The 14,495-nt window shown below is 39.5% G+C and overlaps 1 protein-coding gene across 2 annotated transcripts in view; it reads right to left on the minus strand.

Annotated features, from left to right (window-relative positions):
- The window catches only part of agpat3 (1-acylglycerol-3-phosphate O-acyltransferase 3), a 31,767-nt gene extending 17,481 nt beyond the window's left edge, over window positions 1–14,286 (minus strand). The window contains exon 1 of one of the 2 annotated variants that reach the window (XM_036563505.1): window positions 13,983–14,286. The gene's annotated coding sequence lies outside the window, so the exon portion shown is untranslated. Of the gene's footprint in view, window positions 1–12,085; window positions 12,147–13,982 lie in introns of those variants that run through there. The other variant, XM_036563507.1, reaches the window with a different exon arrangement.
- Window positions 14,287–14,495: the final 209 nt, after the last annotated feature.

A 14,495-nucleotide genomic window follows, 5' to 3' on the forward strand; every position in this document is an offset into this window, starting at 1 on the left:
TTAAAAAACAGACTGTGTAGGTTCACTGGTCATTTTGGATGGTAAATAAACGGCTATATTTGCACTGTAGACAATATAAATAAAGTCAGTATGTTTCTCTACACCACTCTAATATGATGTTGTGTACATTCCAAACAACCACTGAATTATGCAGAAATTTTGGCCAATGGTGGAATTTTCCTTTAATGAGTTAAATCAAGTAATGATGTTTTCTGGGCCTGGATTTGGATCACTGTTACTTTAAAAAGGATTTTTGAAGTTTTTTTTGAAAGTGTCCTGCACTCTCCTTCACCTACCCTCTCACTCATCCAACAACATACACACATACAGCTGAACCAAGCTACTGATGTGGAACAAATGACAGAACCCGGCAATTTGATTATTAGCTCAGCAGTAGGGGTGTAAGGATAGATATTTTCAGGTTACACTTGATGCTCAACAGATTTTTAACCAAATTTTACATGTTAATTTGTCTTTGAGTGGAGGGGCATGCATAGCATAAGCCCCCCCCACCCACTTTACTTTGATAGAAATCACTCAGATGCCCAGATTGATGCCTAGCCCACCAATAGAGGTTTTCAGAAAACATGGAAAATGAAAAACCATCAGAGGAAACTGAGACAGAGGGGTGTATGTGAGATACAGATTCAATTTTCGATGCATGTTTTGAATGTTCATTTCTGTATTGAAAGCACAACGCCACTATGTGCATCATGTAGTGAAACCGCATAAAGAGGAAAGAATGATTCTTTACAGCATAGCACAGTCCATGCACAGTCCAGGCCCTTAACCTCAGCTGAAAAAAAGCTTACTCCCTTAAATACAGACAGGATGTAAAAGCTAAGCTCTCTCCAATTGCCACAGTGCTCCAGTCTATAAATTCTGGAGACTGGCCTAAGTGAGCGTGTGTGAGGCAGAGCCGTCAAGAAGAACGAATGAGGGTGAAACAAAAAAGGGAGAGAGGTGCAGAGAGGGAAAGAACAAGACACAGCAAGCAAAAGAGACGTGAAGGACTAGTCTGACTGCCTAATCTCACCACATATGTATGAATGTGTGCGTGTTTTAGGGATCACCTGATCTACCCGGAGGTTTGAGCAGTGCACAGGATCACGGGAAGACAAAAATATATATGGAGAGAAAACATACTGGTTGACAATTCAGTGAAACAGTGATTATGTTTTTTAAGACTCAGGGAACCTAAATCTGTGTTTTCTTTCTAATTAGGTTATTCTTGTTCTTGCAGGCAAACAGCAAACATGTACTAGGTATACCCTTTGAACAATGTTTAAATGACCAATAAATGACCGATATATTTCTCCATATTTCTCTCCTCTTGATACAAACTGGACAGTCCTTATTTTGGGTAACGCTTCCGTAAACGTTCACCTTACCAATCACAAGACTGACGTCTCTTGCCCCGCCCACACAAAACAGTTTCAGACTCAGAGAAACTTAGTGAGCTAAAGCTAACCCAGCATAACCAAAAGCTAGCAAGCTAGACCACCTGTCTGTAGCTGCCCATCACCCATTCATTCATTCATCCAAGAGCAGGCTAGGAGTGTTGGTCAATCAAGCCAATCTGATGCAGCTTGTTACTCATTCAACACAAAAAACTACCCATTTCCCTTGGCTATTTTTGAATAATAAAATGGGAAATGTATTCCTCTGCGTACTTCCAAATTTTGTGCAACCTGAGTGCCATCTGAATTCACCTATGCCTCTACTTTAAATCTGGCTGAAGTCCTTTTTTTGGCATTGTTGGCATCAACTTTACTGTTAACCGATTATCTATTGATACGCAAATATCAAAATTATTCTCTTCCTGAAACACTCACACACCATCTTCACTCTGAAAGCCCACAACCCTGCATATGATACTGTTTTCCCAACAAACCTGATTCAATTGATCAGCTCAAACACAACCCCTTACTGAGTTGGAAGCATTAGAGCAGGTAAAGCATTGAGAAGTGCAGGGCAGTGGGCCTCCAGGACCATGGCTGGGAAACACCGTACTAAAGTACTGATGGATATCAGGTGGCTGATAATAGCAGTTGATATTGACAACCTGTGGCTTTACTGGTATTTGTGAAAATATTGCTTGTAATGCATTGATAATTACCAACTTTTTTTTTTTGCTTGTGATGTCAGCAGGATTCAGACTTGTGATCTCTCACTAACAGAAAGAAATCTTAAACAGTTATGACACTGGGGAGTCTGATATGAGTCACCCCCTGTTAAAGTATATCACAGAAATAGAGGCTAAACTAGTACACAACAACCAAGAATGTTGGTTTGACCTGGTTCATTTAAAACACGATTCTTGGCTTATGCACCACAAAAAAAAAACCTGATAAAGATGATGCATGCAGGTCCAGCATAAACCATTATTTACACTCATTGTCATGGTTTTATTAAATACTTTTACTTTCTTACTCTAGAGTACATCTAGGAGCATGTTCTTTTATTAAAAAGTGTAAAACCGTTAATTTTTTACCAGAGTGTAGTTTTTCCCAGAGCACTTTTTTTTTACTTGAGTAAAGGACTTCTGCCACCTCTATTATTCAAAATTATAAAGTTCTAAAATGTAAATATAAAATTATATTAGCCAATGTCATTGTTTGTCTGACTTTTTAGCCTCTTAAAATCTGTAATAGTATAAGCCACAAAGGTTTCCTATCAGGTTGGTCCTAGCACACACACATATACTCTTTCTCTTTGGAGGTCAACAAGGTTGAATGTTTGCTCGGGTACATGGCCTCTAGTTTTCCAACTAATCCCTGACATACATGTGAAATAGCTGGTGCTAGGCAGTATTAATAAAAGGTAATGTTATTATATTTTCCAAATATACCACAGTATGACATCAGGTATTACATAACAAATCTAATGAACTCATGCCTTCTCAATACTGGTACTCTACACTAAAAGAATGTCTTAAAAACCTAATAAACATGGTATTACACCACAGCTCGATGGAATGGACTGCTCATTATCTATCAATAGCTCTTAGGGACTTGGAATCGCAGGCTGTTGCTGATATTTTCAGGTACATATCTGCTGGAAATAAATCTACCTGGATTAGCATTGCAGAGAAATACAACATTTATTTATGTAGGGTTGCAAATGCAGTAAAATTAATAAAATTCAGGCATTTTAGAGCAGTAGGCCAATGTTCTGCTCTTCTGGACTACAATAAATGCATCTTCAAATATCAGTTTGAAATATCAGCCAAATCTAAACAGCCATCCGATACACAAATTTTTAGACAATCATATAGCAATACTGATAGGAATCGGATATCTTTGTGCATTCCTACAAATAATCAATATTGTGGTGCTGTATCCACACTGGTATAGACAATGCATCGCCCAGCACCAAGTATAACACAGCCACCCATTCAGTCTGACCCCCTTTCCTCACCATAGCCCAAAATAAGATCCAACTCAAATCACTGGGGCATTACATGAACACTAGGATTATACGGATTATCTAGTTATTGTGTGCCACAAAATTACTAGCGTTCTCCATGTACACCAGTTGTGAGGGTGACTGTGAATTAATAATATTAAGGATTTGTTTAAAGAAAGCCAACAGACCCAACACTACAGACAAACAAAACGTTTATATAAATCCCCTTCTGAATGCTAGTGGCAGTTAGCTGGCTATGTACAGACTGACTGTTACCTTGCTCCAAGCCCTGAAATATTACATAAATACTGTGTGCTTACTACTTACTCTGCAAATTACATCTTGTGTGTTGCAACTGTTGTGTTAAGGGACACATCGCACAGAGAGGGGAACTCTGCCCGTACTGAGCTAAACACTGATAGGACAACTGGCCAAAGGCCACCATATAACCAGAGATTCTGAATTACTATAGCCCTGTTCAGATATCTCTTATCTAATAGGGTACACTAAAAAGGAAAAAGATCACAGGGTCCATGGGACATCACCTGTATAAATAAATGACACACCAATCAAAAATACATCAAAATAAATGTAAGTACAGCACTGTGCAAAAGTCCACCTTCATTTATTTCTAGTCTAAATGGCCATTAAGTACAAGTTTTTTTTTCAGTTCCAGGAAAAATAGCACAGATCATATATTTAAAAAAGAATTTACACATACACTTAATATAATACCACATAAATATGATAGCAATTTTTGTAGTATTTCCTGCTTTCATTCTTTTTGGTAGACTTGCTTTCAGTTTTTCACAAAAATCCGCAGGAATATTTTTCCACACCTCCAAAGTTCAGTCTTAGAAGTTGTTTGCATTTTCCGCTTCTCATGAGCCAAATAATCCCAAACACATTTGATGATGTTGAGCTCTGGACTCTGGGTTGGTCAGTCCATTGGTCTGAGAACACCAGCAGCTTCTTTGTTCGATTTGCAAATTTTTTTTCTTTTGTGTCTCAGTTACAGCTTCTTGACAGCTACACATCCTTTCAGACTCAGTGTTGAGTCATCTTCTCAAAGTGGAAAAATGGACAGAAACACCTGTGGATTCTTTCAGATGTGAAGCAAAAGTGGCACTTCACATCATCACATTTTCATCATGAAAGCTTTAAGTACTGTTTATATGGTGGTGAAAGTTTTGGTGGTCTACCACGTTTTGCACGGTTGTTATGCAAATGGATTATCAATATCTAATCTCCTCAGAAATATCTCCTAAAAACTCAATAACTTGTACTTAATGGCTGTTTTAATTGGAAATTTAATATATGAAGCGTGGTCTTTTGCACAGGACAGTATATGCAGAAAACATAATAGCCCAACTAAGGCGTTATTAACACGATTAAAAAATGCCTTGATTAAAATTTTACTTCCCAATAAGTCAGCAAAGAAAAACAGCCTGACTGGCATATCCATTTATATGCATTTTTGTTACCATAAAGGTTTTATATTCGTTTAATGAAGCCACTTTGAAGGCTTCTAAGTTTATCTCTTTCCAGTAAAGTAATCTAGAATCTTTGATAGGGTATGTTTTGTTTCATACTGCTCAATTAAGTCCATTTTTACTGTTAGGCCTTTTTTAAAAACTCATATTGGTTGAGTGATTGTCAGAATAATCACTTGATTACTAATATAATGTGCATAACATAATGTTTTACAGAGAAAGACTGAAGGCCTTAGAGCCATACAGTGTGCGGAAAGCTTGGTTTTACAGAGAAAGACTGAAGGCCTTATAGCCATAGGTCTCATTAGCTACGAAGTTCAAAAAGACACTTTTCTTATTAACATGGGAGCTACAACGCCACACTAAGACATCATCATCATAATCTCTCTCTGCCATTCTCTCTTTATCTTTCCCAGCTTCATTCTGTCAGTGCAAAGCAAAGAGAGATTGTAGAGGGACAGAGATATCGAGACAGTGAGAGAGAGATAGAGAGAGAGATTAGAGATAGAGGAATAAACCTGCTTAGGAGGAAATAGCTGCCTTGCCTGCATCATCAGCCAGCCTGGGGCCGTCTCAAACAAAACAGGCCAAGATGGCCGTCTACAAGTCTGGAACGGTTCCATTTCTAAATCCAAGCCTAAATATCACCCTGATAGCCCTCACTCACCCTGGACAAACTCAAGAAGTATCAAAACAAATTTAAGTTAGAATGAAAACAAATAAGGGACTAGAAAGCAGAAGACATGTTTATCCATGCTCTACTTCTGGCTAATCAGTTGAGCCTCAATGCGGCCAAGCTACCTGTAGAGACTTAATACCTCAACTGGAAAGACATACCGAAGAAAATCTCAGGCAGAAAACTAAGTCATGTGCTTGCATACAAAGCTGTGAAAAGCTACCAATAAGGTTTCCCAAACTGATCCAAAAGTGACATCAAAGCATGCTTTGCACTGCCCTTTTTAAAACAAGGCCAAGCAGGAAAAGAAGCCCACTTGACTTAACCTTTAAAAAGTAACAAATCCCATAAGTAGTCTATACCAAGCACTTAACTATCGAGGAACTGTTCACAGCACTTACCAGTAGGCGTAGTAGGCCACTGCCATGACCACTAGCGCCCCACAGATCCCTGTGAAAATCATCACAGCCCCCTGGTTCAGCATCTTCACAGTTTTTGCTCTCAAACTAAGTTAAAAGCTAAAATAAAGACTGTTGAAAGTCGAACACTACAGTCCGCAAAAAAGCTCAACAAGTAAATGGCATAAAAATCCACAGTTTTTCCTAGAAGAGGGCAGAAGAAAGATGAACAATGTCCACTGCCTGTCTGGCTAACAAGCCATGCTAATGCTAATCCCGGTAGGAGAGAAAGCGATTATGATGATGACAGCAAATACAAATCAAGATCCCATAAACTGAGGAGGAGGCGCCACTCCAAACTGCCCCGTCAGCACAAAGCAAAAAGACTGAGATTTTCGGGCCAGAGGGACGAGAAATGCCCAAACTCTGACTAGCTACAAAATGCTAATTCAACTCCTCACAGTGCAGCCAGCAATTCATTAGCTAAGGGGAACTAGCCTGACAATGTAGACTGGACAAAGAAGCAGCCTTCTGAAAGAGACAGGGAGATGTTTTAGCATCCAGTGTGCCCTCCTCTCTGCTAATCCTCTCTGGATTGGATTAGCAGTGATTAGCGCTCTGGAGGAGCACCCTGGATAAGTCACATCCCATTTACATCAACCTTAAGGCAAGGCTGGAAGGGGTGAGGCGTGGCTTAGGAGGGCAGGGCAGCTCAATAACTAAAGGGAGCTGCCTTGAAACAAAAACTTTACTGCCACTCTTCTTGATGGATGTTGCTAGCATCACGCAAAGTGAGAGTGGTCGGTTGGTCATAAATGTATTCCCCTTTGGCTGTTTGAAAGATGCGAGTGACCCGCACTTCAGCCCCAGCAAATGCGTGACCTTTCTCTTCAAGTATCCAAGGGCAACCATACCCTAGGTCCAGTTTAGACTTGGTTGTGATGAAGATGACCAGGCAGGTTTCTGCCCACAGACACACTAGGTTACAGGGCTAAACAAACAAAACATGCTACAGGCTAGCATAACCAGTGAGCTCTCTCTTTCATCATTACACGTATCTCATCACATCTCTGTCTTTCCTTCCTGTTAGACTACATCGTTCTGAATACAGATTAGTCTCTTAACAGACATGAACAAAAGCTTCAAAGCTTTATCCATTCATCTCACCGCAATTGTACATAAAAGGATTATTTGGACGTGTGTGCCTCTAAATCCCAGGTGGGGCACGGAGGAAGAAAGAATAATCAGTTCAGCACCATAATTCCCACAAGGTGCATATCAGCAACAAGGAACAGGTAAAACTGCTTCAAAAAGGTGCCCACCAATTTTTAAGCAAGACATGTTTGGTGAGTGTGAAGAACCTTTTTAAAGTTTAAAGAACTCCTACATATGGTTTGTTCATCAATACAAGTTTCTTCCTAGAACGATACGTCCTGGCCAAGAACGACTTAAGAACCTTTTTTTGAGTTTAGCCCAGGACGTAGTTTTGGACTTAAATAAATAAATAAACAAATCACAGTCGATTGGACCATCTATTAAAATATCTTTTGTCTAGAACTAGTCTTAATCTGTTGGCAAAACCAGCTTTTGAGACAAAATAGGTTACTGTGTTTCCACTTCGCCATGTGTCATGATGCTTTTCCTGGAACAGCGAATGCATTCAGATGATCTGTACTGGTCTCAGAACGAACAAAAGCTGAGACCAGCAGTGTTTATGACAGTGCAGCCTCCGGGAATGAGGACAACCGCAAATTATTCAGGTTGCTCTTCACAGCAGACATAATGAATGTGACCATTGTGGAATTTTTCATCTTCTAAAAAACAAGCTCCTTTACAATCTTTTCAATAATTCAAAACATGGCATGTTAGTAAGCTGCATCTATTTTCTCTCACATTATGCCAGAGGAGCTTAATGGAATACAACAAAGGCAGGTCAGGATAAGCAAATACTCTCTCAGTATCACTCACAAAAGAGACACAACTTGTCTCCACCACTGTGGTCCCTGAAGATTTTAGGGAACATGTGGAACAAAAAGAACTCCCTCCTGCTCTCATGTTGAGCTGGATATGATTCCTTTGACAATTCACTGGGTAGGTAAAATGTGATATAAAAACTCTAGATTTAAGGTTAGGTCATAGCTCTGTTTATTTGTTCTATGTATTACCAAAAACCAATTTTTCCTCATTTATCTGAGCAGCATTGGTTTTAACCAGGTCAACCCCTAAAGGAGATGCTCTGAGCTGTACATTTGTCCTAACACATTTTGACTGCTCTACTCAAAAGGTCCTGAACAAAATTCTACATTTGACTAGAATACCTGGCCAAAGTGGTGCAGACTCAACATGCTCCAGTTATTTTGAAGCCAGTTAGCTGTAGCTTCGATTGGAGCTCTAAAATGATGACTAATTTCATACATTGGTTAATATGGTCATCAAAACGTCTTTTGCAATTGTGGCAAGCAACCATCATTTCACCTCCACAAAAATCAGCCACAACTCTTTTTTTAACTTTAAAAGTCCCCTGTGCTCTTTAAAAGACAACTGTGAGGAGTATAAGACAAACAACGCCTTAATTCAGTCTTTGTATGATATTTTGCCCTGTCATTTACTCCTACGGGAAGAAAAGGTCATTTTCTGGATCTTGATTTTGTATGCTGATGACCACTGCTCCCATTGGTCATCTCAATATAGGGCGCAGGGAACAGAGGTTGGTCTATTTTGCAGTGGTGGGGAGCTTATCAATAGCCGCAGCAGAACACAGTATAGAAATACCATATATATGTTAGACTTTTTAAGCTTGTTTATGCTGACAGCCAGATACAGTCACTAAATCATGTGGCATCTGCCAGCCAAGCATGTCATTACACATCAATGTTTAATGCAGAAACTTTGTGATTCACATTGTAAGTAGCTTTTGTTTGCCTATTTGCCATCATTTAGGTAGCGTTAACTTGCGCTGGCCTGCCAATAGGGTTCTCAATGTTATGTTAGTACCAAACTAATGTTTTTAGTCATAATATCCCAGTTCTGATTTTTTAACAAATAGTTTTACATGTTTGACAATCCCTTTGTACAAAATGGACTGGCCAAAGGTGGCAAAGGGCAGGTGTGCTGTAACGTTGTGTGAGATAAGAAGACATACAATTTGACAAACAGGTTTTTGCTTATCTAGATAGCAGCAATGATATAGAAGTACGTTCAAGATGTAAATCTTGTTAAATCTTTATTTAGCAATGTGTTTTCATATTAAGTTTAGGTGGTTTACTGAATGGATAGTCAAGTTTATGTTCCACAGCTAACTTAATGGCCCAAGTTCAATTTCATCCTGAATGAAATAGCTTCAATAGTTGAACTTTAATCTCAATCAGTATTGAGGACTCAGCAAGTTATTTTTGGCATTTAATATCTTTTCCTAACTGATCTTGCTTGAGTAACTTGACTCTCAAAATCAGAGGGGAGGTCTGGCTGTGTTCAGTCTTCAGCTAACGTTACATGGGTTTGACTTTTTTTTCTAGCTTAATATCACCACAGTTAGATAACTGTCATTTTCTTCTGGTTTTATGATGTTTTATTTAAAAGTGATAAATAAGCAAACGTTAGACATCAAATAAGCCTCAGCTTATTAACAATATTTAGGCAAGGTTAAGATAAGGGTAAGGGGACAAAGTAATTTGGATTTGGATAAAATATCCTAGTTCCAAGACACAAAACAGTCTAGTTACTGTGATCATGAAAGTCATCATGATAATAAAAGCGTGCTAGCAAGTGGTTTCAGGTGAATGAAAGATCAAATTCAGTTCTAAACAGAAAGATGTGGATGTTCTTTTTCACTGAAGACTCAAACCTCAGATTTGTGTTGCACTAAATAAGGCAGATAACAGCTTGGCAAAGGCTTATTTGGTGCACAATAAGCTGCAAGTTCTAAAACTTCAAGTAAACAGAGTCTAGCTCTGTTTTATCTGTATGCAACCTACAGAACAGGTTCTGGACACCTTTTTGCGGCCTTTTTTGTGACCCACTGCTTACGGACATAAGCACTCAGTGTAAGAAGGGACTGGTAGTGTTAATTACATGACGAGCTGCTCCCCTTTATTTGACAAGCTCTGCCACAAGATTTGTGGTGCTAAAACTATATTACCCAGAGATAGGCCTAAATAGCCATAAACTGTGGAAAAACAAAAGAAACGAAACGCTTCCTGCTATAAATGACATTTACGTTTGGATTAATAAAGTTAATGAGCCCATGTCTCTAGAGTACTGCTACTGGTTGGCTTGTTTTGGTCTGTTTTCTTATCTTAAAATGACACCAGTGGGAACCTTACCACAGAGAAAGTTCATATGCAGAAAGGAAACCGGCTATTTAGTTAGTGTTTATGTATTTTAAACTGTTTTTCAAAACAATCTGAAGCACCCAGCAAATAACATTACACTGCAGTAAACTGGCAGGTATTTATACGGATATTACATAATAAGTGCACAAAATGAAGAAACCACAAACAAACTGCATGTTCTGCATATCAACGCTGTAAGATTGTTGTATTTCACCAATACACCTATACCATGTCTACCAATATAGACAATGTGTCACCTAGCAATAATACAGGTTATGTAAAAATACTAAAACCTACACCATAGCACGTTGAGTTTACTTAAAAAAAGTTGGGAAACCAGTTGGCTCACTTATACCAAGTAAATTAATAAATTAATTTCAACTCTACACATATCTCTTCTGAAAATTTAAATTCACTGAGTAAAATATTAATTTGTTATAAACTAAGCAAACTTACTTTATTTTACCAAGTTGCAGCAAAGTATGCTATTACCATTTACAGTTTATGGATGCACAGATATGGGAATTGTGGGCTCATGCAGACATCCAAGATTTTTCAAATACATACCTGCCAATGCAGATACTGACACATACACATGTATAAAATGTGGAATTTGGAACTAGTATTATTAGTTATATTATTAGCATTACAGAGCAGTGTAACATTTTTTAATATTAAGAGCAATGTAACATTTTTATACAGCATGTAGTGGAGGATTACAAATGCAGTAAATGGATGCAGACATTTTAGCTCAGTATCCCAGTGTAGCCCAAACATTCTGCTCGAGTACAATAAATGCAAATACTGATTTTAAATATCGATCAAATCTAAACATCCATCCCAGGCTGATTTTTTTTAGCAAATATCTGCTGATACCAATATGATTCTGATATCATTGTGCACCGTAATTAAAACAGAAATAAAAAACAACAGAGGTCACACAGTTGGTATTGTGTGGTTATAGCCTGTTAAGAGTGCAAAGAAGCAGGGGACCAGTAAGAGGATCTCAGCAGGGTGTCACCAAAAGCTTTGACCCACAAAGTATCAACAAGACACAAAGTTGTCCAACAACAGTGCAAGCCAGGTATTCACAAAGAAGCTCCAATCTACATGTGCCAATCTAGGGTCAGGTCCTAGATGAACTGCTCTCATGAGATAACCTTTACAGCAGACCAAGAACCAGTACTTCTACATTGGGATCCTTTGGTGACGTGGACCAACGCAGGATCCATCACCAAGTCGGATGCCTTCCTATACGGTAGCTGTAACGGTAATAGGGTTAGCTTTAAGTATTACACCAGCTGAAGGGGATAATCAGTTGAGGTCGAGTTCATGTCTTTGAGACCTGTGTGGCAGTTTAAACTTCTGTCTGAACTCATCATGTACAGTACCCTCATAGCTGCAACAGACACATAAACAGGCCTAGAAGGCCAAAAGCCATGTGCACTCCATCAGAATGCATTAAAAGAGAAAGAAAACAGGCAGAAACTGTCAAGACGCACTCTGGCACTACTGAGATCTGGACCTCACAGGATTAAGTGAAGTGTGCATGTGCACATAGCCATATGGCAGACAACAATACAGAAGGTCTGGTCTGGACTTAATCCAAACTGCAACTGACACATTACACATACAACCAAATACACCTGCACAGAATAAAAGAGCTTTTTCTGTAATCTAAGCAAAAGACTATTAAAAAGAATACTGTTATTTAAAAATAGAGGCCCTCTATTGGCAGCTCACCATGCTTATAAAGTCAACAGCCACGCACTCACTCACCTCTTGAAAACGTGCAGCCCCTCAATGTAAGTCTAAGTTGGGATTGGGCTAAGAGTTAGGAGGGCTATATGTTTAGTTCCGCCCATGTTGTTCTCAGATAACAGTTTGGGTGGGGCTTAACCTTTCTGCAAGAAGCCTACTTCTAAATGTAAGGTGGAATTTGGGGTGGAGTTATACGCTGTGTATGTTGGATTTCTGAATATTGTTTTTTTTTATATTCACTAGAGACTAAACTGCAGTGTATTTAACTGACTGTAGGAATCAAAAATGTGTTGTGTTTGAAGGATCTGGCCAACAAAGCGCATTCGTCCTAAAGAAGGTTAACTCGTGTGGTCACATAATATAGATGAACAACTTCCCAATGTCTATGATTTGTTACCACATAAAAGCTGGATAATGTTTTTAGTGAGCTGCGGACACAGCAGGGAGTGTCTACAACACCACCTGCATGTGGACAGCACACTACCCTTTTCTCCCCGCTTGTGCAGTTTTGTTTAGTTGCCCCAGAGGTGCAGTAGGCTGGGATGTCAATCAAGCATGTCCATTAGAATATTAGGACCACACCCAGTCGGTTCTCAAGTAGATCTAGTAAGTGGATTTCAAGCATCAATTATTATATTTCTATCTTGATTTTTTTACATTCAAACTGGTTGGAATGGTTTGCAGGAAAATCTAATTTCCCAAAATCTTTTTTGGGTGACACAGACTTCTATCACATTAGCCTTGTTGCTTCACTGCAAAATTAAAGAAGCAGAATTTAGTTACTAAATATGTCTTAACTGGTCCATTGACTGTGTCTAGGGTCAAGGGAAAACTGTTTTAAATTACATTCTTAGGTAAAACAATTCTTTACATTTTAAAATCTATGTATTAAGTGGACTTGCATCAAAACTTTTCTGCACTACATTTTATTATCCTATAACACCAAACCCTGAAAATATAAAGGCTGCAAGTTATGTGAAGCTACATATTTAGCTTTCTACATATCGTTATTTGTAGATCAACCGGAGATTGCACTGATCTGTACTGTACTCCATAAGGCCCCTTTTTTCTCGAGGCCCACTGATGCGGTGACGCTGGATTTCTAGTTCCTACATCAGCATTATGTGAAGGGTTGATCCTGGGAGGGGCTAAAAACCATGTACCCCCTACCCCACATGTAGCTCCGCCCAAACGAACAGAGTCTTTGCCCTCTAGTAACCCCAATATCGCACCACAATGACGCGCGCAAGGCACGACAGGCTGACCACATTTTGCTTATTTATGACAATGCCTTTGGATAAAAATTGCAAGAAAACATATTTACATTTACAGAATAATAGGAACACAGTTACACCTATATACCCATACACAGGAGTCAGTAAAAGCGGCAGCTACCCGCAGTGTTCACTCTTGCCCCCGCTGGCTAGCAGACAGCTATCCGTTATGGGTTAGCCCACTGTAAGCAGACTAACCTACTGCAGCAGAGGGACGTAAAAAGGGAATAAAGAGTGAAAAAGCGGCACTGGCCACTTATTAACCACATACTATCTCTATAGAGATGTGTTTGGCAAGGCAAGGGCACCTGCAGCATACAAAGAAGACGGCAGACATTTCAATTTAGTCTATCTGCAAATAAGACGAAGATGAAGTCAGCTTCTTATTCGATTTTTTTCCGGTCCACCTTAAACGGTGCAGCAGTTCCATTCAAGCGGCTCAGGCGCCAGAGTGTAACGGCTGCACCATTTAAGGTGGAACAGCAATATTCGAACAAGAAGGTGGCGAATAGGAAGCAAACTTCAGCCTCGTACAGAAAAAAAGAGTGTCCATTTAGCTGTTTTTGCTTTTAGCGGATCTGGGCAGAGGGCAGAGTGAAATAAATATAAACATAAATAAATAAATATATATAAAAACAAACCCGTAAAGCTGAAGCGCGCCGGCTGTCATCAGTAGCACCGGAACCCGAGTCTCGTGTTTTATTCGCTCAAACCGTTCAGAAAGACACCGTGCACATGTGAAGTGCTGGCGGCAGTCTAGTTTCCCTGGTGCTCCTCTGGTGTTTATCAGCTGTTTCTCCGGTTCCTCGTCTGTTTCTCTGCTGTTTTTAACTGATCTCTCTCTCTTTGTCCGGCAGCAGCGGGGCGCTCGTCGCCATCGCAGACTAGCTGAAGAAGTGAGTTCACCGCACTTCCTGTCCCATCCACCCCTCAGTTCGAGTGGAAACAGCACATAGCCAGCACCAGAGATGCTACCAAGCTGAGAAATAAATGTATATGGATGTTTAATTTCCAGTGACGCTGTAACATCAGTGGCTATAACATTAACGGCATCACTGTTTACATTGCCAGCTGTTGCCATGGTAGCGCCGAGGTCAGGGAACGTAAGGACAGGGGACCCATGAAAGGCCCTTGAAATGAGCTAAGCTAATGTT

This window comes from Colossoma macropomum, unplaced genomic scaffold, assembly GCF_904425465.1.
Source record: "Colossoma macropomum unplaced genomic scaffold, Colossoma_macropomum, whole genome shotgun sequence".
Lineage (NCBI taxonomy): Eukaryota > Metazoa > Chordata > Actinopteri > Characiformes > Serrasalmidae > Colossoma > Colossoma macropomum.